A 25,444-nucleotide genomic window follows, 5' to 3' on the forward strand; every position below is an offset into this window, starting at 1 on the left:
GGTAATAGTTAATCAACCCTAGGAACGACCTCAACTGGGATACATTTTCCGGAGCGGGAGCCTTCACAACAGCTTCGATCTTGTCAGGTGACTTGTGCAGCCCCTCCTGGTCAATGACATGACCACAGTACGAGATCCGTTTCTGAAAGAACTCACATTTCTGGCGATTAACTCGAAGTCCATATTCCTTCAATCTGGTGAGCACCAGTTTCAAATTTGCAAGGTGTTCCTCATCGTCATCTCCTGTAATCAGGATATCGTCCAAGTAACATTGAGTGTTTGAAATTCCCTGTAATACCTGCTCCATGGCCCTCTGCCAAATTGCTGGAGCCGAAGCCACTCCAAAAACCAGTCTATTATATCGATACAAGCCTCTGTGCGTGTTGATTGTGAGATACTGGCGCGACTCTTCCTCAACTTCCATCTGTAAGTACGCTTGCGCCAGGTCTATCTTGGTGAAGTGTTTCCCGCCAGACAATGAAGCAAAGATATCCTCAATCCGCGGAAGCGGATATTGCACCGTGTGAAGCACCGGATTAACCGTGATCTTGAAGTCTCCACAGATGCGGACCTTCCCCGGTTCCCCTGGCTTGTTATTCGATGAACGCTTCATGACGGGAACAATGGGCGTGGCCCACTCACTCCAGTCCACCTTAGACAGTACTCCTGAACATTCTAGCCCTTCCAGCTCAGCTTCCACAGCAGGTCGTATCGCATAAGGTACCAATCTGGCTTTGAAAAATTTTGGGTTTGCATGTTCTGCAATCTTGATTTTTGCCTTAATTCCTCTCAGTGTTCCCAGTCCCTGTTGGAACACCTCTTTAGCCTCATCCAATATTCTGGACAATCGTTCAGGTTTGACATCTTTTTTTCCGGAATCTACCGTTAGTGCTTTTAGGGAGTGCCAGTCCATATTTATTTTCCTGATCCACTCCCGTCCCAGAAGTGGTGGACCTCCCTCAGGTAGTACATATAAGTCCATTCCTTGGTGTTCTTTGCCCTTGTGTATCACCTTGACTTTTATCTTTCCGATGGGGTATACTCTTTGCCCCGTGTATGTCTGCAATACTATCTCCGTATCCCGTAGGGGAATATGTGTGAATAACCTTTTGTAATCTTGCTTATTCATGACCGTCAACGCCGATCCGGTGTCCAATTCCATCTTCACTTGGACTCCTGATATCTGCAGTGTGACCCAGGTAGTTTGTAGGTCAGCTTCCTTACTCACATTGTGAATTCTCAGACTACCCAGTTCCTTGCTGTTGGAGTCTGAATCCGAATTCTGTTCATCCGAACTCTTCTCAGCCACCTTATGTACCTTTCTGCACTTTTCCTGCGGTGACTTTTTGTTGCTGGTCTTCTTTCCTGACCGGCATACTTTAGCTATGTGACCAAGCTTGCCACATTTTCTACATTCCTGGTTTTTAAACCAGCATTGGTTCTGATCGTGTGTTGTCTTTCCACAACGATAACATTTCGTTGTACCCAAAGCCATTTGATCTACGCTGAGTACCGCTGCCTTCAGCTGCATTTCCGCAGTGCCTCTCGCTGCGGCTTCGTGCGATGCTGCAATAGTGACAGCCTTATCAAGTGTAAGATCATTCTCTTCAAGCAGCCGCTTTTGTGTTCCTTCTTTCGACAATCCACACACGAATTTGTCTCTCAGTGCCTCTGTCAGTCTTTCCCCAAACTGACAGTATTTCGCTAGCTTACGCAGTTCAATTAAATACTCCGCGTTGCTTTCCTCTTTCAGTTGCGTTCTCGCATAAAATTTAAATCGTTCCGCTAACATCAGCGGTGTGGGGTTCACATGATTTCCCAGGACAGCAACAATATTAGCGAAAGCCTGATCCGCCGGTTTAGCTGGTGATAGAAGATGCTTCAATAGCCCGTATGTCTTCGCACCCATTGAGTTTAGTAAGGTTAGTGCTTTATCTTCATCTGATTTTATTTGCCTTACAATAAATCTCTATGCGTTCTACATACGTGGCCGAATCTTCAACATCGGGATCGAAATTGTTGATGTTACCATGCTTAGGCATCCTCGCAATCTTCTTGAGAAACAAAAAGAAATTTTTCTTTTATTTTTTTTTTCAAAATGGCGGTTTCCCGCGCTTGTCTTCTTCCCCCGCCTACGAAAATGGCGGCTTCCCGCGTTTGCCTTTCTCCCCCGCTGGCCGTAATGGCGATTGCTGTATTGCTGCGTTCGCCCTCCCCAGCGGTTCTCAAATCGTGGCTCCCAGCCCCTCTTGCAGTCCGGTCCTTTCCCCCGGCTGCGGCTGAGTTCTCTGCGGTTTTTTTATTTTCTCCCGCGCCTTACGCTGTCCCGGTCGCTGCGCCTCGCGGCCTCGGTAGCTGCCCGGCCTTTTTCACCGGTCGCGGTCGAGCTCTCTCTCGACGCTGTTGCGTCTCCCAGCCCGCTTGCAGCCCGGTCTTTTACACCGGCTGCGTTTGCATTCACCGCGGCTCCCGTGCCTTACGCTGCCCCAGTCTCAGCGCCTCTGGCCTCGACTTCTGTCCGGCTCTTTTCCCCGGCCGTGGTCGAGTTCTCCGCCCTTATATCCTCCGTTTTTCCCTCCCCTACCTCACAGCCAACGTGGCCGACTTGCTGCTGGTCGCTGATCGGCTTACCCACCACCATGATAGAAGGGATGATCACTGCCTGTTGCTGATGGAAGGCTTCGTGTCAGAATTCTTCCTTTGTTCTTCAAACCCGCGTCTTTTCTCAGCAGGATGATGAGGGCGGATGCCTCCTCTCAACGCCCGTTAAACTGCCTTGGATGTATCTCTGCCGCAGGGTAAGATCGTACTCGTCGCCACTGTTAAGTCTGTGTGTTATAGTGAGAATTACTACACAGACCACAAGAGTAAATTTTAACAGGTCTTTACTAGTCGAAGGTCCGGGCTGAACTGCCCAATAAATCATTACACAGCACTTATATACCGGTGTGGTCACCACCGGTATTACAGTATACAGCAGCCAAGATAAAGTAGTGCATCTCTTAAAATAGTTCTCTTAAAGGTGGAACGGTTACATACACCACACCGATTAAAAAATAAATGCTGTCCTAAAAATTATTAGAAATTTAGTAACATTATTAGGAGGAAGGATTCTTCTGTTTGCTCTTTGTACCAAAATTGTAAACACTTTTTTTACTACTTTTGCTACAAATAGAAGGGATATATTTTCCTCTGTTAACTTCTATTAGCAAAGAAAAATGGTGTTAAATGGGAAATTCTGATTTGTATTTATGACTATGTTTGCTAAGCTACAGGAGAACGTAAGTACAAAGTCAGTATCTGATTATATGTCTCCTGCACAGCAATAAAGGACCATATTGTCCTCACCACTAATCTTAGTAAAAAGTGGACATGAGTGAAAGTGAGATTGTGAGTAAGTACTAATGGTTACTGCCAATATTCAGCACTACTCTGAGGATTGCTACCCCCCGCCAAATGATTAGTGAAAAGTGAGGTAAAAATACATTTTTTACTTGTTAAACCCTTTTTAAGAACATTAATGATGCATTCCTAACATTCTGGAATTAAAAATATATTTTACGCTAGGTCAGACCTGGAATTAGTGAGTTTAATGGAAGGGAAGATTTCAAAGTATCACAACAGCAGTGCAATAAGTGATTTCTCCCTCTGAGTGAAGTAGTTCCTCCTCATCTCAGTTTTGAAAGAGCAGCCCCTTATTCTAAGACTATGCCCCCTAGTTCTAGTTTCACCCATCATCGGGACCATCCTCCCCGCATCCACCCGATCCAACCCCTTCACAATCTTATATGTTTCAATAAGATCGCCTCTCATTCTTCTGAACTCCAATGAGTAGAGTCCCAATCTACTCAACCTCTCCTCATATGTCCATCCCCTCATCCCCGGGATTAACCGAGTGAACCTTCTTTATACTGACTCGAGAGCAAGTATGTCTTTTCTTAAGTATGGACACCAAAACTGTATGCAGTATTCCAGGTGCGGTCTCACCAATACCTTGTACAACTGAAGCAATACCTCCCTATTTTTATATTCTATCCCCCTAGCAATGAAAGCCAACATTCCATTGGCCTTCTTAATCACTTGCTGCACCTGCATACTAACCTTTTGAGTTTCGTGCACCAGGACCCCCAGATCCCTTTGTACTTCAGTACTTTCCAGTTTCTTGCCATTAAGATAATAACTTGCTCTACGATTTTTCCTGCCAAAGTGCATAACCTCACACTTTCTGGCTTAATGGAGATGAAGGAGTGAGGTATGTGCCACGCCATGGGATAAGAGATTGTGGTGATGTATAGTTCTCCTGCTGATTGCCCAGAGCGCCTCGTGGATGCCCAGCTTTATGTTATACACCTGGTCTTAGTCTATTCCAGTTAGCATGGTGGTGCTGCCACACTACTTGATGGAGGGTACCCTTACTTTGAGGATGAAACTTTGGGGGAAAAATTCGGTAGATTAGCGCCTGCAGAGTGTGGTAACGGGGAGTTGATGCAGTAGTGCTGGGGTGAGGATAATCCAGTTCCTCACGGCAAATCCGCCTCCCCGCCCCCCCCCCCTGTTGCGCCGCTGGTATCAGGTACCACAGGGGACTTCAACGCCAGGCAGATCATGACATCAGTGAGCGCTGGGCACCCAATCTGGAAAATTCATTGTTGCCACTTACCTTTGCGCCTCGACCAGACAGCGACAGGGAGAGCTGGCGCACGGCTGCAGGAATCCGGCTCCAGCGAAGTTATTTAAAGGCATCAGCATTAATCACTCGCAGCTGTCAGGGCAGGCTAGTTTCAGTGGTTTCTTGTCAGTTTCACCCAGTGGGGCAGTTTGTATGAGTAATTTCAAGCTTTTTTATCAACAGTCTTCTGGCAAGTGCAAAGTGGCTACACTTATTGTGCATAGATTCAAACTGCTACACTTGGCAACATTAATGGGGGCTGTACTGGCGCCACCTCGCCCTCCAGGATCTACAGCGGAGGGAGCATAGGCAGCCAGAAATACGGGAATTTGTGCACAGAGGGATGAGGAGGGATATCAGGGCTCTCACCAGGAGGCCTTACCCGCCAAGGGAATTCCGACAGCACCTCTCCTACCTTCAATTAAGTGAGGAGCAGTTGTAAGAAATTGTGGGTTGAAAGAAATAATAGTCTGTTACGGGTTCCCTAAATCAGCAGTTTGCCTAAGTTGATGACACAGAAAGATTCCAGTCATGTCAGAAAAATAGCTGTACAGAGAGTTGAATTACGAGGTCAGAACACAAAAACAGGCTTTCAAGTGGGCATAACTAGGCCTGATAAGGGATACAGCAAGCTGTAGGAAAAACAAGCTGTCTACAAGAAGGCAACAAGCCCTTTAGAACAGAGATAAGGAGGAAAATGACCTCATGAGGCTGGGTGGGGGTTGTCAGAGGTAGCCTCTCCCTTGTAATTGGCAACAATAGGATGGGGAACAAATGATTGACACCAGGTAATCACCAGCCCACCGAAATAACCATAAATATAGACGGCTGAGAGAGGAAATCAGACAGTTAGGGGGCGAAGGCTTCCCTGAGGTGACTGCGGCCTAACACCTTGGTCAAGTTTAGCCTTTGAGGTGGCTGATGGCCTAACACTTCCAACAGCTCGAGGAATGACTCAACGGAAGTGACCGCTGCAGCAGACTGCAGGAATCCACCCAATCTGAGACCATCGTACTACCTCACAGTCTATACGGTTGTTTTGTTCCATTCCAGGATGTAGATCACCCTCATCTGTCATGGGTTGTATGTCTACTGTATCTATTTCAATCACGTAGTAATATCTGATTATGCTTTAAACTGTAGCTCTTTAATAAAATGCCTTACAACTCCTAAGACCCCTTGGGTAATCTGTGTGTGACCTGTGATCCAAATCTTACACAGTGTATTAGATGGCTCCGCATCACCAAACAGACCTCCAGCCTCACACCAGGATGACTTTGGGCAGTGTGTGAAGCTTGTGGTACAGATGGTCGTATGTAACATTTGTTGAAGCATTCAATCACCCTGACCACCCGACTGAAGTGGATCTGCCATGAGCACACCTGCTTCAGTCCTCTGGCTCCTTCTCCTTGTTGTGCTTCCCCTTGCTGAGGCAGCTGCACAGCCAGCAATGCTGAGAATGAGGTGCTGCAGTATCAATGAACCTCCCCTTTAAGTACTGGGAAAAGCCTGTGGCAATGATGGGGGCGATTTTGCCAGCCCCGGGGAGGCGGGTATGGAGGCGGGACTGCCAGGAAAATGGCAGAATTTGGGGGCAGGTGCACAACCCGCCTGCATGCCATCTTGCCAGGAGGCGGGTAGCCGTCCTGCGCCGGGTCCCGTCTCCTTGGAAGCGGGAAGGGATTAAAGCCTATTAACTGCCTGTTAACAGGGGGGGGGGTGGCTGCAAAAGTGTGCTGTGAAGGTAAGTGATGGGTGCAAGACTGTAGAGGTGACAATCTGAGGTAAGTGCAAAGTGTTATTAAAAGCATACTTACCTTTGTTTCTTGCTGCAGGCTTCAGTCGGTGTGTATGCGGAGAGTCTCGGACCTCTGCTTTGGGGATGACAGATGGTCGTTGCATTCTCAGATGCAACAACCATCTCATTTCTGTAAAAGAAAGAAGTTTGATGAGATCTTGATGAGGTCTTGAATTCAGGACCTCATCAAACTACAGAGAATGTCACTGTTTGACAGCTTCACAGAGCTGTCAAACGATGACAATTCACCTTTTTTGACAGATGAAACGTCATACGTTGACATTCTCTGCAACAGGCTTTCCCTTAATTGGCCTGCTAAGCCCACTGGGCGGGCTTAACAAGGTCAATCAAGGGAAAACAGCGTGGGTTGGCCAGAAGTTGTTGGAGGCGGGACTGAAACCCAACAAGTGGGAGTCCCGCCTCCAAAAGCTTCCCATTGGCAAAATCACCCTCGATGAGTTGAGATTAGACTGCACCCGATATTGGTCCACCCTTTGAATGTAACGCCACTGACCTAGGCCTTTAAGACTTGATTTAGCGCCCCAATCATTTCTTTGAGCAGTGAGAATGAATTTTGTGTGCAGTCTAAAGCATTAGTGCCTGGTGCTAATTCTCAAACTTTTCTAAAGATACCGCCCATTCCTGGGCTATAATGAATTAATAGCCCTTCACAAGCACTTTATGGTGGTCACTTCTACCAATGTTATCATGACAGGTGTGTATCTGCGATAGGTAGTTGGCAAGGACGTGGTCAAGCAAGTTGGTTCCCTCAGCAACTGACGCAGGCCCAATCTGGCAGTTATGTCTTTAGAACTCAACCAGCTTCTCAACTACTCAAGACACTTTTGGTGGTAGACATTAAAGTCCCCCACCCAGAGTACATTTTGTGCCTTTGCTTCCCTCAGTGCTTCCTCCAAGTGGTGTTCAATATAGGGGTGTGCTGAATCTTCAATTGGGGGGGGAGGATGGTGGGGGCTGGTAGGTGGAGATCAGCAGGATTTTTCCTTGGCCGTGGCCATGTTTGATCTGAAGACATGAAACTTTACGAGGTCCAGAGTCACTGTTATGGACTCCTAAGTCTACTCCCACCTGACTATGCCAATGTATTCCCATCTCTGGTGGGTCTATCTTGCTGGTGAGTCCGAACATACCCAGCATTGGTGCTGTTGGTTGAAAGGTATGACCGCGTGAGAACAACTGTGTCAAGCTGTTGTTTGACTCATCTGTGGAACAACTCTCCCAGTTTATACGTTAGTCCCGAGATGTTTTACACTGTTTCTGTTAATGCTGAGAAAGCACTGGCATGGTGAAAGAAACAAACAAGTACAGGAACACTTTGTTCATTGTTACCTAATCCTATGTAAACAAACCTGTTGATGTATAACCTGAAGTCTTTTGTTTCTGTTTCAATTTGTGGGAACCCCACAGAGTTGAATTAATTTCGTCTAATAAATCTCACCCAGTTTAATTAATACTGATGGTAGACATGAATCCTGATTAGAAATGAGACTATAATAGCTTTCATGGAAAATATAAACAAGGAGACCATGGTGGTATATACCACTGATTGAAATGGACAAATTCCATTTTGCTTATTTTTGATATTAATGGATGTCACGTATGCCACTTCATTCATGGTAGAAATTAATAATCACAAGCAACATTTGCAGTTACTAAAATTACTTTCACATCATGCCACCAGATATAAAGTGATAAAAGCACCATAGTAAATTTTCACAAAGTTTAAGACTGATCATTTAGGTGGAATTTGTAGAGGGTAGAGATGAGATTGGATTGAAGACCAAGAGGAAGTTTTCGGTAACAAACATAAAAGCATGTTGGACAGTTTTGTGCTGTTAACTATTTTTATTTTGCTGACCAGAGAAAAATCATTGCACAGATATACCAAGTTAGATGTGATGATAACATGACCTTCTTCTCTGAGGATTCTGCAGAATCTGTTCAGTGATAGAATAATTTCCATGTTGTTTGCCATCATTATTATTCATTCTTACTGTAAAGGAAATAGCCAGCTGCACCAACTGATTAATGTTTGAACATCTTTTGCAAATGTCACCTTGGAAAATGAGTGTGTGAAGAAGAAGAAATACTAGCAACAGCTATCGGTGTTAAGTAACAATATCAAAAGCATTTTTGTTTTGAACCAGTTTCTGACCAGGGGGTTCTTTTGAGTAGCAAGACTACTTTTTGACATAATGGTGTGTATAGTTTCACATAAATGGAGCACGCGGGTGGAAATCTGTGATGCTTAATCTCCGTCCAGTTTATACATTGTACGTATTTCCAGCGTTCAAAAAAATGGGAGAAGAAGCATCATTGTGTGTAGCATGTTCCTGACCAGAAATGTCTCTGGAAATCAATTAGGTTAACAATCAGTGCAGTGCAGAGTGCACAATGAACTAGAGCTGAGCTACATAAAGTAGAAATTAATACAAAAATTCCTCTGTACTATTATATGGTGTTTTGGTAAAGTCACGAGTTTGAGTTTGCTCTAAAGAAGTTTATCAAAAAATTATGTGTTAGATGTATGAAACCGCAATGTGTGTTACTGTTCAGTATTTTTGAAGAAAATGTGCTTAAAACAAGAGATTTTAATGATCAAAAATCCAAGTGAGAAGCAAGTTGTACATAAAGGCCTAGAAATTCGATGGTGCCACGCCCGCATTTCAAGTGCAGAACTAGTGGCTAAGCATCCAATATGGTGAGTGGGGTGCGTTCACTCATTACGTGCCAGAAGTGCGCCACCCACCATATTGGTAAAGGCAGGAAAAGCGGCGTCCAGTGCTCGTGCCTGAAACAGGTGGTAAGCCCTTTGCATATGCAAATGGCGGCCTAATGTCTGATGCCCTCTATGCAAAATTGGACTGCGCTGAAAGCTGTTGGGCCGGCTGCTGGTCAAATAAACGTGGTCTACTTATGACCTAACAAGCGGTCCTTAAAGTCAGCACCAAAAAGGTAAATTTTAAAAAAAGTATGAAACTAAATGTGGAGCTGCGAGGAGCAGGAGTGCCCCTCCCAGGTCCACTGCAGTGCCAAAGACTGTTGCCGGACTCTGCTCAGCTCCTTCCTCTCTCCTGATTGTCACCCTCCCTTCCGATTATATTTCCTCCTCTCCCAGAACCTACCTGAGGCCTGCTGCCAGTGACACAGTGGTCCAAAATTACAATCCTCTTTACCGGCGAGCTGCCTGGGGACGCTCAGCAGGCTTCTGCAGCTCGCTGGTTTCATGTAAATGAGATTCGAGGCTCATTATCGGTTGTGCCTCGGACCTACCTGTTCCGGTGCAGGTATCATTCCCTGTGTGCAGTTTGTGCCGGCATGAACCAATTTTTAGGCCATTGTTTTCTTACACTTTATTATGACATTCCCAGGAATACGTTTAATACATCAAGGCCTAGAAATTCAGTTGGCTGCGCCAGCCGTTAGCGCCTTAGGAGGAGCAGATCTCGAGCGCTAGGCGCTTAGCGCCCGGGCGCAGCGCGATCTGCGCCTCGCCCCAACTTCAGTAGACATTCAGCGCCGGCGCAAAGTCTTTGCGCGCGCTCATCTGCGCGCGCAGATCATGACGTCATTTCGTCGTGCAACGCCCTTTGTGCGCCCGGAACCGGAACTTCACTCGCGCCGCCCCATTGTGCGCCGGGCGGCCCTAACGACTGTTGAGTGGAACGCTACACAGCCGAGGCGGGCCGCGGGGAGCGCAAATTAAAAGGCACTTACCCTGCACTATAAAGGGCAGCCATTTTGCAGCATTCACTCTTGTGCAACGGATTTTTGGAGAAAGACCAAGGAAGAGAGCTTACTGCTTTGGCCCAACACTAGGACAGGTATTTTTGGCTTCAGGCCAGAGCTTTGCAATTCTCTTTGCCTTCATTGAGATCTCAGTGTTTGCCAGCATATTATGGGGGCTGCATTGGGTGCCAACGCTGAGTTTCAGCATTATGTCGGAAGGGCTTACAGACGCCGTGAGAGAGTGGCAGCCCTGGCTAGACGCAGAGGGGGCAACAGGCGTTGCCAAGGGAGGCCTTACCCACCCAGGGTATACCGCCAGCAGTTCTCCTATCTCAACATGTCTGCCGCGCAGTGTGTTAGGAGGCTGCGATTCAGAAGGGAGGTGGTTGCAGACATCTGCCAGCTGCTTCACAGAGATCTGCAGCCACAGCTGATGCGCAGGACGTCTCTGTCGGTGGCAGTGAAGGTGACGGTGGCTCTCAACTTCTATGCCACTGGCTCCTTCCAATCCGCTGCTGGGGACATCGCTAACATCTCCCAGTTCGCCGTGCATTGCTGCATCCGCCAGGTGACCAATGCCCTTTTCAGAAGGAGACGTCAATTCATCTCCTTCCCCATGACCCTGGAGAAGCAGCAGCAGCGTGCAGTGGGATTTGCAAGAATAGCGGGCTTCCCCATGGTGCAGGGCGCCATTGACTGCACGCATGTGGCTTTGCGGGCACCTCTGGAGCATGCCGAGGATTACCGCAACCGGAAGGGCTACCATTCCCTCAACGTATAGCTGGTGTGTGACCACAGGCAGCGCATCCTAGCTGTCAATGCCCGCTTTCCAGGCAGCAGCCACGATGCCTTTATCCTGCGACAGACAACTGTGGCTGACATGTTCCAGGCACAGCCTCACCCAAGAGGATGGCTTATCGGGGACAAAGGCTATCCTTTGTGTACCTGGCTGATGACCCCACTCCGCGCGCCCAGGACCCCTGCTGAAGAGGCATACAACGAGAGCCATCAAGCGACCAGGAACCTCATCGAACAAACAATCGGCGTCCTCAAGCAACGGTTCTGCTGTCTGGATCGCTCCGGGGGAGCCCTCCAGTATTCGCAGGAGCGAGTCTCCCAATTCGTCGTCGTTTGCTGCATGCTGCACAACCTGGCTATCCACAGGACTCAGGCACTGCCACCTCACGTTGGACCACCACCTCAGGAGGAGGAGCATGAGGAGGAGGAGGAGTACCAGCCCAGGAGGGAGGCAGAAGGTCCAAGGGCCGCCCGTCGGCGGCTTATTGAACGTCACTTCTAGGCCCCCTGTCAGGGAATGGCTTGTGCCAATGAAAGAACATGATTGCAGCCGCTCCGCAAGCCCTCAGCCGGTTAAGGCAACAAACACTTCAAAGATCAAACATGGACAATGTGAATAAATAAAATGGTTTATTGTACAAACTCAGGGCCCTTCCCACATGAAAACCAAAAACACACGAAACCCCCAAAAAACACTCACACACATGACTCACTCCCACAACCTGGGGAGGATTAACAAAAGATGTAAACAAAAATGGCCTTCATCCTCGGCCTTCACAAAACACCCATTCCAAAAAACAAAACATTTGGACACACCCTCTACTTTGTGGCCCGCGAGGGCGATGCCTTCTGCAAACTTTGGCGGCCCCTGCACGCCCTGCTGCTCCTCCTCAAAGTGAGGCCAGTGGCTGCTGCAAGGCTGGGGGAAGGCTCCTGAGGGGCACATGTCATGACAGCAGATGCCCTTGGGGGTCAGCCTAGACGAGGTCTGGCCCTCGAGGGGCCGGCTGGTGAATGCTGCAGCTGTGGCTGGGCAGCATCAGTCGCTGCAGCAGCTCGTGGCAGCTCCACTGGGGGAGTGGCAGTGGCGGCTGGAGGAATGGGGGCAAGCTGGCGGATGGCAGGCGCTCGCTGGTCGCCTGAGACACTGGCACTCGCCCGGCCCAGCACTGCAGCATGCACACCAATCTGCCGAGGGACAGACTGCTGTGCTGCTGCAGCGCGGCGGGTGCCCTGGCGATGCCTGGCTGACACAGCGAGTGTGGCAGCAGTGAGTGCCCGTGTTGCCCTGTTCTGTGACCGCATCAGAACAGCCAGTGACTGCCCGGCACCGCTGATCACCTGCCCAGTCGCTGCCTGAGCTGCCCCGAATTCCGCCCGACTCGCTGCCTGATCTGCCCCGAATTCCGCCAAACTGGTGGCCTGTGAGGCCCCGAATTCGGTCACACTCCGAGACAGGGACTCGATGGCCTCAGGCATCCGTCCCACTACCCCCATGAGCTCCGTGTGCCGGCGCTCCGAGTCCGCGGACATGTCCTCGAGGAGGCGCAGCTCCTCGGCGTTGACCGTCTCCGGACTGGAGGCCGGACTCTCCCTCTGGGGAGAAGTCCGCCGAGCTGGCCGACCCTTCCTGCGTTGCTGGACGCCGCTGGGCCCAGCAATTGGACTCCCCTCCGAACCTTCCCCCCTCTGGGGAGAAGGCCGCTGAGCTTCCACCCCCCTCCCGCGTTTCTGCAGGCTGCTGGTCCCAGGAGCTACACTCCCCTCCGACACTTCCCCCACGCTCCCCTCCAGGGAAGACGTGTCCCCTACATTGGCATGGCTTGCCGCGGCTGAGGGTTCCCCTGATGGGCCGCCTTCCTCTTCCTCCTCCTCCTCCTCCTCTTCTGAGGGGCTGTCACTGGCAACTTCAGGGACCTCCTCCTCACCATCTGAAAGCAGGAAGGCACAAGAGTAGCTTTAGAGTGAGGAGAGGGCGTCAGCGAGGGATGCATGAGTGGTGGCATTCAGCGCATTGGTCGGACAGTGGCAAAGGATGTAGATCTGATGCGCAAGTGGGACGAGAGAGGTCCAAAAGGTGATGTCCTTACCATTGGTGCCCAGAACAGGGTCGGCATCTCCAGATGCAACGGGGTCAATCACCCGGGCACCCATGATGCGCTCCACGCGCTGTTGCAGCTCGGTGAGCTGCTGGATCTGGGGTCCGCCTCCCCCGGTCTCAGTCCGGCTCCTCTTATTATTGGCCAGCTTGGCCTGCAAGAGAAAGGACGGCCTCTAAGTACAGTGTGTAGCCCTGATCTTGTGTGCACTGCCTCCCATGGTGGAATAGCCTGGCCAGTGTGTAGCCCTGATCTTGTGTGCACTGCCTCCCATGGTGGAATAGCCTGGCCAGTGTGTAGCCCTGATCTTGTGTGCACTGCCTCCCATGGTCGAATAGCCTGGCCAGTGTGTTAAGTGCACAATGTGCAATTGATGTTCATGACTGTCCCATAGCTGCTGCATGAGGGCTGGCCATTAGGGCTTTCAGCTCCCTTTGCCCATAATGTGAGGTGCACATGCAAGGATGAGGAGGACACTGGAAAGGGTACTCACCCTGACAATCCTGGCGAGGTCATTTAGCTTTTTGCGGCATTGTACAGCGCTCCTGGGGACCTCACTGTTGGATGTCACGCTGGTGGCGACATGCCTCCAGGCTTTCCGGTAGACGCAGGCCGCCGGCTTCTTCCCATTGTCCGGAAACAAAATATGGCGTCTCTTCTCCACAGCGCCAACCAGCACCCTCAGATCATGCTCTGAGAAGCGCTGCGCTCGTTCACTGGCCTTCTCCATCCTTTCAAGCGCTATTTGGGTCCAGCAGCAGTGTTCAGGCCTAGCTGGAGGGCTGCAGTGTCCAGGGCGTGGCAGCAGACCAACTCGACCCTTCCCCCTTAAGAGCTGGCCGGCGCCAGGGTGTCTGCTGTCAATCAAGAAATGGCCGCACCTGCGCTGCGCCCGGCCTCGGCGGTATCGCTCAGCACCGCCGGCTTAGCGCCTAAAGAGAGCCGTGCATCGCCAGTTTTAGCGCTCGAGCAAACTCTTAGGGCGAAGCTAATGAATATCGGCGAAGTGGCCTCGAATTTGCGCCGGGCGCAAACTTTAGCGGCCGCCCGACTTTACCGCCCCAAAAGTGGCTATAATGAATTTCTAGGCCCAAGTTTTTAGCAACTCTTAGTGCATAAGCAGTATGTTTTTAATGTATTTTGCCTCCCTAAAGTTATTCTGTATTTGGATGTGTCAAGGGGACTATGTAGCACAGTGTAAAGCACACTAACTATCCTTTCATCTCTGGGGCTAGGAGTGACTTTAACTTAGACAAAAGGGATGAATCAATTTTCCCGATCACCCTTCTCTCTCTCTCTCGCTCTCTCTGTTGCAAGCCTATCTAAAATGAATGAATCAGTCTCAACCCAGTTCCTAATAGGCATGAGAACATAACGCAAGAGTCCCCAAAATTTAGTATTCATTAGCACTGTGTTAGCAATCTTGCTCAGAACAACTAGAGTACCTCAGATTAGATATTTTGGGAAAGGCTGCAGTGGGAAATACTTTTCTGAGACTGGTATTGAGGTATATTGGCCCCGATAATAACTCGGAGACGCATTGGGAGTGGCAGGGTGGGGGGTGGTTTGATATTGTGTGGGATCCCTGGTAGAAAGTTCAGCACATCTGTCAGTGGCTTTTTACCTCAGCCAGCTCATCAACATTTTACTTCCGGGTTTGGTGCCCAATGCGCGGCAGCAGGCATGATGAGGTCCCGCATGCCGCAATCTCAACTCCAGTATTTAAAGGGCCAATCCGAAGATTGAATTTGGAAGAGTTTGATTTGGAAACAATACAAGAAAAGGTGCGAAAATGGATTACAGACAGGCAAAGATTGTGCCACGGTTCAATAACACCCTGCTTGATCTGCTGCTGGGGTCAGTGAGGAGCCGGAGAGAGATACTCTTCCCCAGCAATGGGAGGAAGAAACCTGCTGCTGACACCAAGAAGGCGTGGCTGAGGAGGTCAGCAGCAGGAGCGTAGTGCCACGCTCCTGGATTCAGTGCAGAAAGCACTTTAATGACCTAACCAGGCCAGGAAAGGGGAGTACAGGTTCTAATTCGCTTACATTCTGCTGTGTGCATCACGCTACCCCCTCACTCTGCCTTCTCAAGCCTACTTCCTCACATCACTCCTCAGACCCACTTACCTTGCACGCACACCACCCTTCTCCTGCTATGCACTTTCTCAAACCCCCATCTATCTATCCACCACTCCCACTCACCTTGATCCTATGCAACTTCATGCATCTCCCTGATAGTCACCCTCACTAAATTTACTGCATCCATCGAGTGAACACATGCCATTACAATCACTCATAGGTCTGTTCTTTCCCTTGTTGCAGAAGAGAGCACAGAACACGAGGGAGAGGGAGCGAACTGGAGGTGGGCCTCCACAAATTTCACAGCTCACAACTGCAGAGGAGTAGGCGCTGGAGATCAATCGCATTTTGGTATCCCTGGTCGTCAGAGATGGGGACCTCCCAGCTACCTGCTGACACACTTAAATATCAACGATCCACATTGTAGGGGGTGGTGTGTGGGTCAGCTTTACCTCTGACTTGTGAGCGGTTCGAATCACTCCCACTCCCTTGGTTCTAGACCTGGGACTTATTTGGGGGTTGTGATGAAAAGTGCAGCAGACAACTGAATTTTGGTGAAAGGAATAAGATCTTTATTGAGAAAGAAAATACACAATACAATAATCTTAACACTCTAAATTGGGGGAACACTTTGGAATATACGAGGGAAAATAACAATAGACAGAATACTTCACCCCTCCCAATCCCACTTCACTAGCTAAGTTGGGCTCCAGAGGACCAGGGATAATGCTCACCAAAACGACTTCTTTTGGCAGTTGTAGAGGTTCGCGATTTTGGGGTTCTATAGATGTGTCGGTTGGGGCCTGCTGTATCCCGGACGCAGTAGAGGACTTCACTTGCGTGGCTGGTCAGTCTTCGCGAGTCCGCTGATGCGGTAGGGTGCGTATTGGATCTATCAGGTGAGTACCCAATTTTTTTTGGTTCGAAGTAGGGTTTAGAGTCTTTTCAGTAAAATCTTACCCAGGGGTAAGTCAGGATAGATTGTAGAGTGGAAAAAACTTGCGGATCTTTGGTTTTCTTCTGAGTTGGGGATGAAAGAAATCAGTATTTGTAGGGAAATGGTGTTAGGGAAATTGATGGGATTGAAGGCTGATAAATCCCCAGGGCCTGATAATCTACTTCCTAGGGTACTTAAGGAAGTGGCCCTAGAAATAGTAGATGCATTGCTGATCATCTTCCAACATTTGATGGAATCTGGAACAGTACCCATGGATTGGAGGGTAGCTAATGTTACCCCACTATTCAAGCAGAGTGCTGGGCTGATTGATTGCGGTTAGGTACCTGCAAAAAAAACTTCAACAAGAAAGGTAAGTTTTTTTTTACTTACCTCGGCCACCTTTCCTTTAATCATTGCCTCCGAAGTGGCCAGCTGCCTGATGCACGACTCCTGCAGCTGTCATTGTTATCGACTGGCGCTGCTGCAGGGAGCGAAAGTCAATTTTGGGTCCGGGGCGCTACCGGGGTGATGCGCACAGTGATGACATCACGATCTCCGGGCGAAAGAGATTGGGGTGCAACACCATAGCACCACCGCAAAACTCCCACCGAATATGGAGGGAGTCGATGTCAGCGCCGCGCCCGGTCACAAAGCCATTTGCGCCCTGTTAACGTCAATGGGAGGCACAAAGGCACCCAATTTCTCTCCCATAAATTTTATTCTTTTGCACCACTTTCACATCTTGCCCATTCTTGGTTGCTGGGTGGCAAGTCGCCTTGTAACTTGCTTGATGATGAATAGGAAGACATGATTTGACGGGGACCAATGGGAACATGTGCAAGGGGTGGTTGGTTGATTGCAAGACTGCTTTGTGTCAGTGGCATTGGGTGGGGAGGGGTGGGTAGTGGGAAGAGTGGCCATTGCATATACTTCTGACATCAGTCCACTGGTGCAACAAAGCGAAACTTGCATTATTAAGGACATCCCTGCCATCCAGGGCAGCAACGTGAGCAGCTGGTAAGGCATTGCCATCATCAGCTTCCTCCTCCTTGTCTTCCTTCTCCTCCTCAGAATCATTCGAAGAGGATCTAAGCTCTGTGCCTTGTTCCTCCTGCTGGTCCAAGCCTCGCTGCTGCGCATGTTATGCAAAGAACAGCAAACCACGACCATTCTGGAGACCCTGTTAGCCATAGTAGTGCTGTTGGGCTTCATTAGTCGGGTTTCTGACCGGTGTTGTCAGTTAAGTTTGAAGTGGGTATCCCTTGTATCCTAGCAGCCACCCCTCAAGTCTGCTTGCAGGTCCAAAGACTTCAGTGAGCTTGGACTGCTGCAGGACGAAAGCATCATGGCAGCTCCCCGGGAATCTTGCGCACACCTGCATAAATATCTTTTTGTGGTTGCACACCAGCTGCACATTGATGGAGTGGAAGCTCTTGCGGTTGACGAATACTGGATGTTCTGGGGATGCCCGGATTGCTACGTATGTGCAGTCGATAATGCCCTGCACCTGTGAGAATCCAGTCAGAGATGCAAACCTGAGCACACACTCTATCTGACTGGTGTCATCACTGGCGAAGTTCACATAATTGCCGGACCTGGCAAACACGCTATCAGTCACCTGTCTTATGCATTTGTGGGCCGCCGACTGGGAGATCCTGGATATATCTCCGGCAGATCCTAGAAGGATTTGGAGCCTAAAAGGTTGAGGATGATGGTGACTTTGACAGCCACTTTGACGCGTAGCTACCAGGTCCAGCAGGGAGTAGGTCTTGTTCTAGGAGGCTGCAGACGTCTGACACCACCTGACGCAACAACCTGAGCCTCCTGAGACACTGCTGTTCTGACATGTCGAGGAAACCCAGCCTCTGCCTGTACAACCTGTGTTGCGAGTAGTGCTTCCTGCAAACTGCACCCCCTTTTCTGCTGCCCTCTCTGCTGCTCCCCTCTCTGATGTCGAGCTGCAGATCTCTCAACGGCAGGCTGAAGCTGCTTCTACTGCTGCTGGTGCTGGTTATATTGGTCCTTGTCTGAGGACCAATCTAAGGCGGCTGAAGTGCCACCCATTCCTTTGTTAGGTCATCGACCTGAAACATTAACTCTTTCTCTCACCACAAATGCTGCCTGATCTGCTGAGTATTTCCAGAATTTTCTGTTTTTATTTCAGATTTTCAGCATCTGCAGTATTTTGCTTTTCTTACAGTATCCAAGTGTGGTCTAACCGAGGTTCTATATAAGTTTAACATAACTTCTGTGCTTTTCAATTCTATCCCTCTAGAAATGAACCCCAGTGCTTTGTTTGTATTTTTTATGGCCTTGTTAACTTGCGTTGCTACTTTTAATGATTTGTGAATGTGTACCCCTAGATCCCTTTGCTCCTCTACACCATTTAGACTCTTATTTTCCAAGGAGTATGTAGCCTCATTATTAGTCCTACCAAAATGCACTACCTCATGTAAGAAAACCTAGATATAGGCCTCTTTTCTTGTCCAATAGGTTAGAGCCAACACCATTTGGTTACAGTAATAGTTTATTTTGAGAAGTAAAACAAAGGTCAATACATGCAAGTATCTAAGCAGTAATTAACAAAATGGAGCAAGAAATTATATTACCTGGTCCAATATGGGTAAGGGTCGTAACTAAGGATGACTGTTGCTTCTTCCTATCTACAACTGTCTTCGTCGCCCGGTGAATGCCTCTACGCTAACAAAAGTCCAATGCCCCAAATGATGGAACTGTGTCAAAATACATCTAGTACTCTCCTTATTCTACCCAGTCATATGGATGACACATACTTGTCCAGTGCTTTGTGGCCCCCTTTATCTCTCTTTTAGCCTTGACACAATGTTTTTCTGTCATGCAGATGATGACTCACTGTACGGACCTTGAAGGTAACAACAGCTCTAACTGTAAGAAACTTCTGTTTCAACATCATCTTTTCATACATTATAAAAAGTAAAATAAAACTATACACTGACAAAACTTAATACTAAGCTGCAATCTAGCAAAGAATAAAAGATTATATTCTAACACTCATACTTATCTATATTAAAATTCATTTGCCAGTTACACGCCCATTCTGCAAGTTTATTAATGTCTTCTATTTTGTTGCAGTCTTCCTCAGTATTAACTATACCCACCAATTTTGTGTCATCTGCAAATTTTGAAATTGGACTTCTGATTCCTGAGTCCAAATTGTTTATGTAAACGCTGAACAGCAGTGGTCCCAGCACCAATCCCTGTGGAACACCACTTCCCACCTTCCGCCAGTCTGAGTGACTACCTCTAACCCCTACTCTCTTTTTTATTTTGTAGCCAGCTAGCTATTCATTCTTCTTGTGCTATTATAACATAGTCAGCCTATGCTATTGTACCTGGAAGTCATTTACACTGATACAGTATTGGGTTCAAGGAGTGCTTTATTCCCCAGCGCAGACATCTCTCAAATTGATGAGCACAATGAAAAAATATTTACCAAAAAACCTACTGTCTTGTCAAATCACTTTTGTGAGATAATTGTGTTGCACAATGAGAAGTAAAATTGTACTGAGGTACATATAATGCTTTTCGTTATGTTTTTAAAAACAAGTTTAGATGACTAATAATGGCCCAGATATTCCGATCCCTACGGGTGAGTACGCGCTGTGTACCCACCCGTAGGGACATCGGAAATGCCGGTTTCAGGTATGCACAGCGAATGCGCTGAAAACCAGCATTTGCGATCTGTCAAGAATGCTCTTGACAGATCCTCCTGCTGCCCTGGAGAAGGGCCTCTGCAGGGGGAGAGTTCCACTTTCTGGATACCCTCTGCCTGCAGAAAACCCTTACAATTCTTACGCCTGGTAAAAGCAGGCGTAAGGCCTGCTTTTACCAGGATAAGAGTTGAAAAAAGTTAAACTTTTTTTTCCACTGTTTTATCATTTAAAAATACTTTAAAAAAAGCGAAGTTTATTTTTAGCCCCGTAAAAACTATAATTTTTTTTTTCAAAAAATTAAATTTTTGTTTAAAATACTTAATTTATTGTAATTTCAAGTCATTTTAAAAATGTGATAAAAAAATGTATTTAAAGTTTTACTATGTTATTTCATTGCTCTCCATTCATATATTTGACAGGTCTTCCTGTCAAATGTATGAAGGGAGATTCCCTTCTGTAATTGGCTCCCCGTGGCCCACGTAATCCCAGAGATGCTGTGAACTACATGCGCCCCTGGGATATGTGGGCCCTGTGCACTTCAAGTTTGGTGAGGCCCAGGAGTGGAAGCGTGTGCGTCCCGGGAGCACTCAGGTAAGGGCGCAGATTTTTCCAGATCGCAGCCCTCCGCCCGCGGGAGGCATGTGATCGGAAAATACGGGCCAATGTTTCTCAGTTATGACTGTACTGAATCTTAACTCAGTAGAAAGTCAATAGATATTGTATATACAAGCCTTGTGATTTTGGAAATGGAGGTAGGCATATATACTTTGTTGGCTTCACAAACATAAGTAAACAGTTTGCTATGAATTGTTTGACAGTTTGGAATTTGGGGCGTTGTGAACTGCAACGTCCGAGTATAAAGGCATGGAAACAATTAATGCCTTTGAATGCCATTGTTTTTGTTCTGTTTTACACATTGATTAAATAGCTACACTACTAATCTCTGAGGTTCACAAAACATGATTTAGAATCTGAAAAAGCCAGTTTGATTGTTCAGACATTCCCAAGTCTGACTTCACTTCTGGAGAGCTTGTGGTTGCATTGTTTCTAACTGATTGAATGTTCCAATATATTACATGTAACACATAATTTAGTTGCAGCATGATGTTGAGAGCTGGTAGAAAACATCTTTGGAGGCAAAGTATTACGCGAGTACTGAAGGTAAGAATACATCTTGTTTCATGTGTCAGAATGTAAGTACAGTATGTGACTAAAGTTTCTTCAAGTTCAAGTTATGGACTATACATTTAAGTTACAAGAGAAACTCTAATAGGGAGGAAGTCAGTAACTTGGCCAGAATTTTTTTCCCCCATTTCCATTATTATTTACTATGTAAAACAAGCGCTTTAAATTTTAGATTAGCTCTGTGCGCTTTATTAATGTTGGCAGTGGAATTTAGTACAAGTGTTGAGAAAATATATCCCTACTTACCAAGAATTATATCTTGAAATCAGTAATAAATATATTACATCACCAATTAGCCAGGAGTATTTTACCTTTTGGCTTTGGTGACCTGAAACATATAAGATTCTGAGGGGGATTGACAGGGTAGATGCTGAGAGGTTGTTTCCCTTTCTGGAGAGTCTAGAACTAGGCAGCGTAGTCTCAGGATAAGGGGTCGACCATTTAAGTGAGATTAGGAGGAATTTCTTCACTCAGAGGGTTGTGAATCTTTGGAATCTTCTACCCCAAAGGGCTGTGGATGCTGAATTGTTGAGTATATATCAAGGCTGAGATAGATTTTTGGACTCTAGGGGAAATCAAGGGAAATGGGGATCGGTTGGGAAAGTGGAGTTGAGGTCGAAGATCAGCCATGATCTTATTGAATGACGGAGCAGGCTCGAGGGGCTGTATGGCCGACTCCTGCTCCTAATTCTTATGCTCTTATGAAAACTGAAATAATTCACCAATGTGTAAATAACAGCAGTGTATTTATGGCTAAATTTCCAATCTTGCTCACTACTGCATTGAATTCTTTGTGGCTGCTGCAGCTCCTCACTACCCCACTGCTAAACTTTTAATTTATTCTAATGGTGCATTTTATTAATTTGTTAGAATGCAATTAACTTAAAAGTGAGCAACCAGTGACTAATTTTCAAATGTAATTTCTAGCAGTGATTTGAACCCTGACCTATTGTGAAAACCTGAGCATTGTTTACAAAGGATGAAGTCACTAAAACTGCACACATTTTCAGTGAGGTAAAACAAACAGATTATTTGGGAAAGTGAGGCAGCCTGTTGGAACAGCCAGCGTTCAGTTACAGTGAGATGGGCTGGTGTCTGTAAGCCTTGACATGGCTGATTTTTGATTTTAGCTGCACTGCTGTAGACATTATCCCCATCTCATTTACTGGCCTGCATTTAAACATTAAAATCTATATAACACAGCAAAGTGGAATAGCAGTCGTGGAACGGGCTCCGTGCGTACCAGGCAGCTAAGTGTCCTTTGCTGCTTGGTGCGCTTGGCTTGTTAAGAAAAAAGCATTTCACTGACTGAAGTTCACTTGTTGTATTTGGTTACGTGACAAATAAAATTGAAATTGAAATTGAAATTGAATTCTGCTACAACCCATCCTGGAGAACAGCATGCCCTGCAGCTTTATTTATGGGAAAGTGATAAGTATTATTAATCAGCTTTAAAACATATTCTAAAGTCAGGCTTGTCAATATTGGGTTTCACAACAATATGGTGAAAACGTGGGGGGAAGGTCAGCTGCCAGCCTTCTTGGCTACAGATGGTGCTTCATTCGGGAAACCCAATTAGGAAAAGGGGTGAAAATTAATTTAATATAGGGAATGTTACCTCATTCAAAAGAAAAAAAATTTCAGTGTAAATACTACCTCAGTAAATTTCCATCCAATAGCAATCAAATGTATTTCTTCTTCTGTTTTATTGACTTAGCTCTTGCTATATGCTCTTGAATTGCTCCCATTATGATAAACCACTATTGTATGTCAAGCCAGGGTTTTTTGTAAAAATTGGAATCTCGCAGGCATGTTGGCCTTTATATCTAAATCTCCTGTCTGTTTAACCTAGTGTGAATGACTCAAAAGCTGAAGAAAGAGCTTTTCAAAGTGTTTGAAAGAGTGCGAGAGAGGAAGAAAGACTAATAAATAAAAAAATAGAAACAGTAAAACTGAAAAAAATGGAAATGTGAAGAAATAAGCAGAGAGGGTTGATGATTGTGTGTTAGAGAGAGGAGGGTAAACTGAAACAGGTGAAAACTAGAACAGAAGACAAAATAACCTTTGGAAGAGAAAATCAGGAAAAGAAAAGTGAAAGGGAAAGCAAAATAAAGAGTAAACTAGATGGAAATAATGAGAACAAGAAAGAACAAAATAGATTAATGGAAAAAATATTAAACACCTGATATTTTTTAAGCGTGTTTAAGATACATAACAGCATTACTTGGTGTATTCTTGAATAAAATAAAATAAAGAAAACAGAGAGATTTCAGTGGACTCCAATCCTTTAGCTTATGGAGGTGGTTTTGTTCAGATGTCTTTGTTCATGGAATACAGGGAACAAAATTCTACTTTAATAATTTTTAATGCTGAGAATTTATAAAAAGTTAAACTATGCCTGAAGTGTTGAAGAAAAATTATCTGCCTGGCAATACTTGGTTGAATTAATTTATTGTAAATTAGATATTGGAATGTAGGGGCTGATTTTAACACATTCCGCCCAGCGGGAACAGGGTGGCCGTGCAGTTAAAATTGCCTCCAAAAACATACTACCCTATTGCCAACCCATTCCGGCCCACCACCACTTTAACTGCACCCTTTGTTTAGGCGGCCGAGGTGCCTGCATGACATAGGCAGAATCCTCATTAATGCATGCAAATCGGTGCCCTATGATGTCTAATGCTTGCTTCAGGTCCCTGCTGGATCATTGGTTTTCCCTGGCTGCCCCAGGGGAAACCAACTTTAAGCATCACCTAAGTTAAAAAAAAAGGTAAGTACTTACCATCACCCTCCCGACTGCCACCTCTCCAGTTCTCCCGACCACTGATCCTTGTCTGAGACCCCAACTCCATTTCCAGACTCCTGATCCCTTCACCGCAGCCCCGACTCTATCTCCTGCCCCCCGACCTCGACTGCAAAGTCCCAACCCCAATCCCATTACACCTGGCCCCGACTGCAAAGTTCCGACCCCGATCCCATTACCCCAGCCCCGATTCCGGCTGTCCACCCACAATTCCTTCACCCCAGCCCCGATTCTGTCTCCCAACCCCAATCCCTTCACCCCGGGCCTGACTGCAAAGTTCCGACCTCGAACCCATCAGTTTGGCCCCAACACCATCTCTCGGCCCCTGATCTCTTGGCCCTGACTGCAGAGTGCAACAACCTACCTGTGGAGCGCCTATTTTGATTCCGCTGCCCCTCCTAGTTTGGTATTGTCTGCAAATTTGAACAATTTTCATTGAATTTATGAATCTAAGTCATTGATATAAATTAGAAACAGTAGTGTTGCTGACACTGAGCCCTGGGGTACCGCACTCAGTGGTTCCACCCTGTCATTATTCCTCAAACCCATTGTTTTCTATTCTTGAGCCAATTTTTTCTCCATTCCCAAGATTTGCCCCGTATCCCCACAACTTTGAGCTTAACTAGTGACCTTACATGTGGAACTTTATCAGATGCCATTTGGAAGTGTAAGTGCACAACCTCATAGAGTTTAACACAACCAACTTGGGTTGTCAGTTCCTCAAAGAGATCGAGGAGGTTGGCCGAACAAGATCTTCCCTTCTAAAGCCATGTTGACTGCTGTTTACAAGGTTGTTGTACAGATAATCCTCAAGTTTACTCCTGATAATCAACTCCATTATTTTACAAGGATTGAATAAGTCTAATGGGTCTGTAGTTGTCTCTGTCTGTTTTGTCACCTGTTTTGAATACGGGTACCACATTTGCCTGTTTCCAGTCTACTGATACTTCCTCAGTGTCCATTGACTTTCATATTAATTGTCAATTCCTCACAAATGTCCTTGTTAGTTTCTCTCAACACTCTATAATAAATACTATCTTAACCCTGACAATATATTTGATTTAAGCCCTTTAAGCTTGTCAAAGCCTTCCATCACATTTATAAGGACGTCCTGTATTTTGCCTTGGTACTCTTTTTTTGGGAGGGCATATTGTTCATGTCTTCCTTGTGAATACTTTGAAGGAGTAATTATTCTGAATATTTACTGCTCCACTAAGTTGCAGTTTCCTTACTAGGTAACACAATAATGCATAAAATTAATCTGTTCTAAATTTAGCCAAAGATTGCAAAATGAATATTTGGAAATGGTGTTCTTTCAGTACAGCATTTCAGTACAAGAGGCTCCTCAGATATTTTGCAATCTGCAATTGTTTTTCTGGGTAGTTATAATCATTGGCATTCACCATGATCATTGTAGGGGAAAATTAGGCATTATGGTTACCATGGATTTTCTGTTTCTCTGATGCATAGCTTTATCTGAATGTGACAGTGGACTGAATTGCATATGATTATAAATCATTGAATTCAATGTTACAGTAGAAGTAGAAAAGTCAAAGTTGATCTAAAACTACAATATGGAAACACAAAACATGTGCAATCAGTTTTCTTATATAACTTGTTTTAACCCAGACA

At 46.5% G+C, this 25,444-nt stretch overlaps 1 protein-coding gene across 1 annotated transcript in view; it reads left to right on the plus strand.

Moving 5' to 3' along the window:
- Positions 1-25,444, plus strand: part of dnah5 (dynein, axonemal, heavy chain 5) — a 754,701-nt gene that overhangs the window by 124,978 nt on the left and 604,279 nt on the right. The gene's annotated exons all lie outside the window — the stretch shown is intronic.

The sequence above is a fragment of the Somniosus microcephalus genome, chromosome 5, assembly GCF_052327205.1.
Source record: "Somniosus microcephalus isolate GS21.2 chromosome 5, FLI_Smic_1.0, whole genome shotgun sequence".
Lineage (NCBI taxonomy): Eukaryota > Metazoa > Chordata > Chondrichthyes > Squaliformes > Somniosidae > Somniosus > Somniosus microcephalus.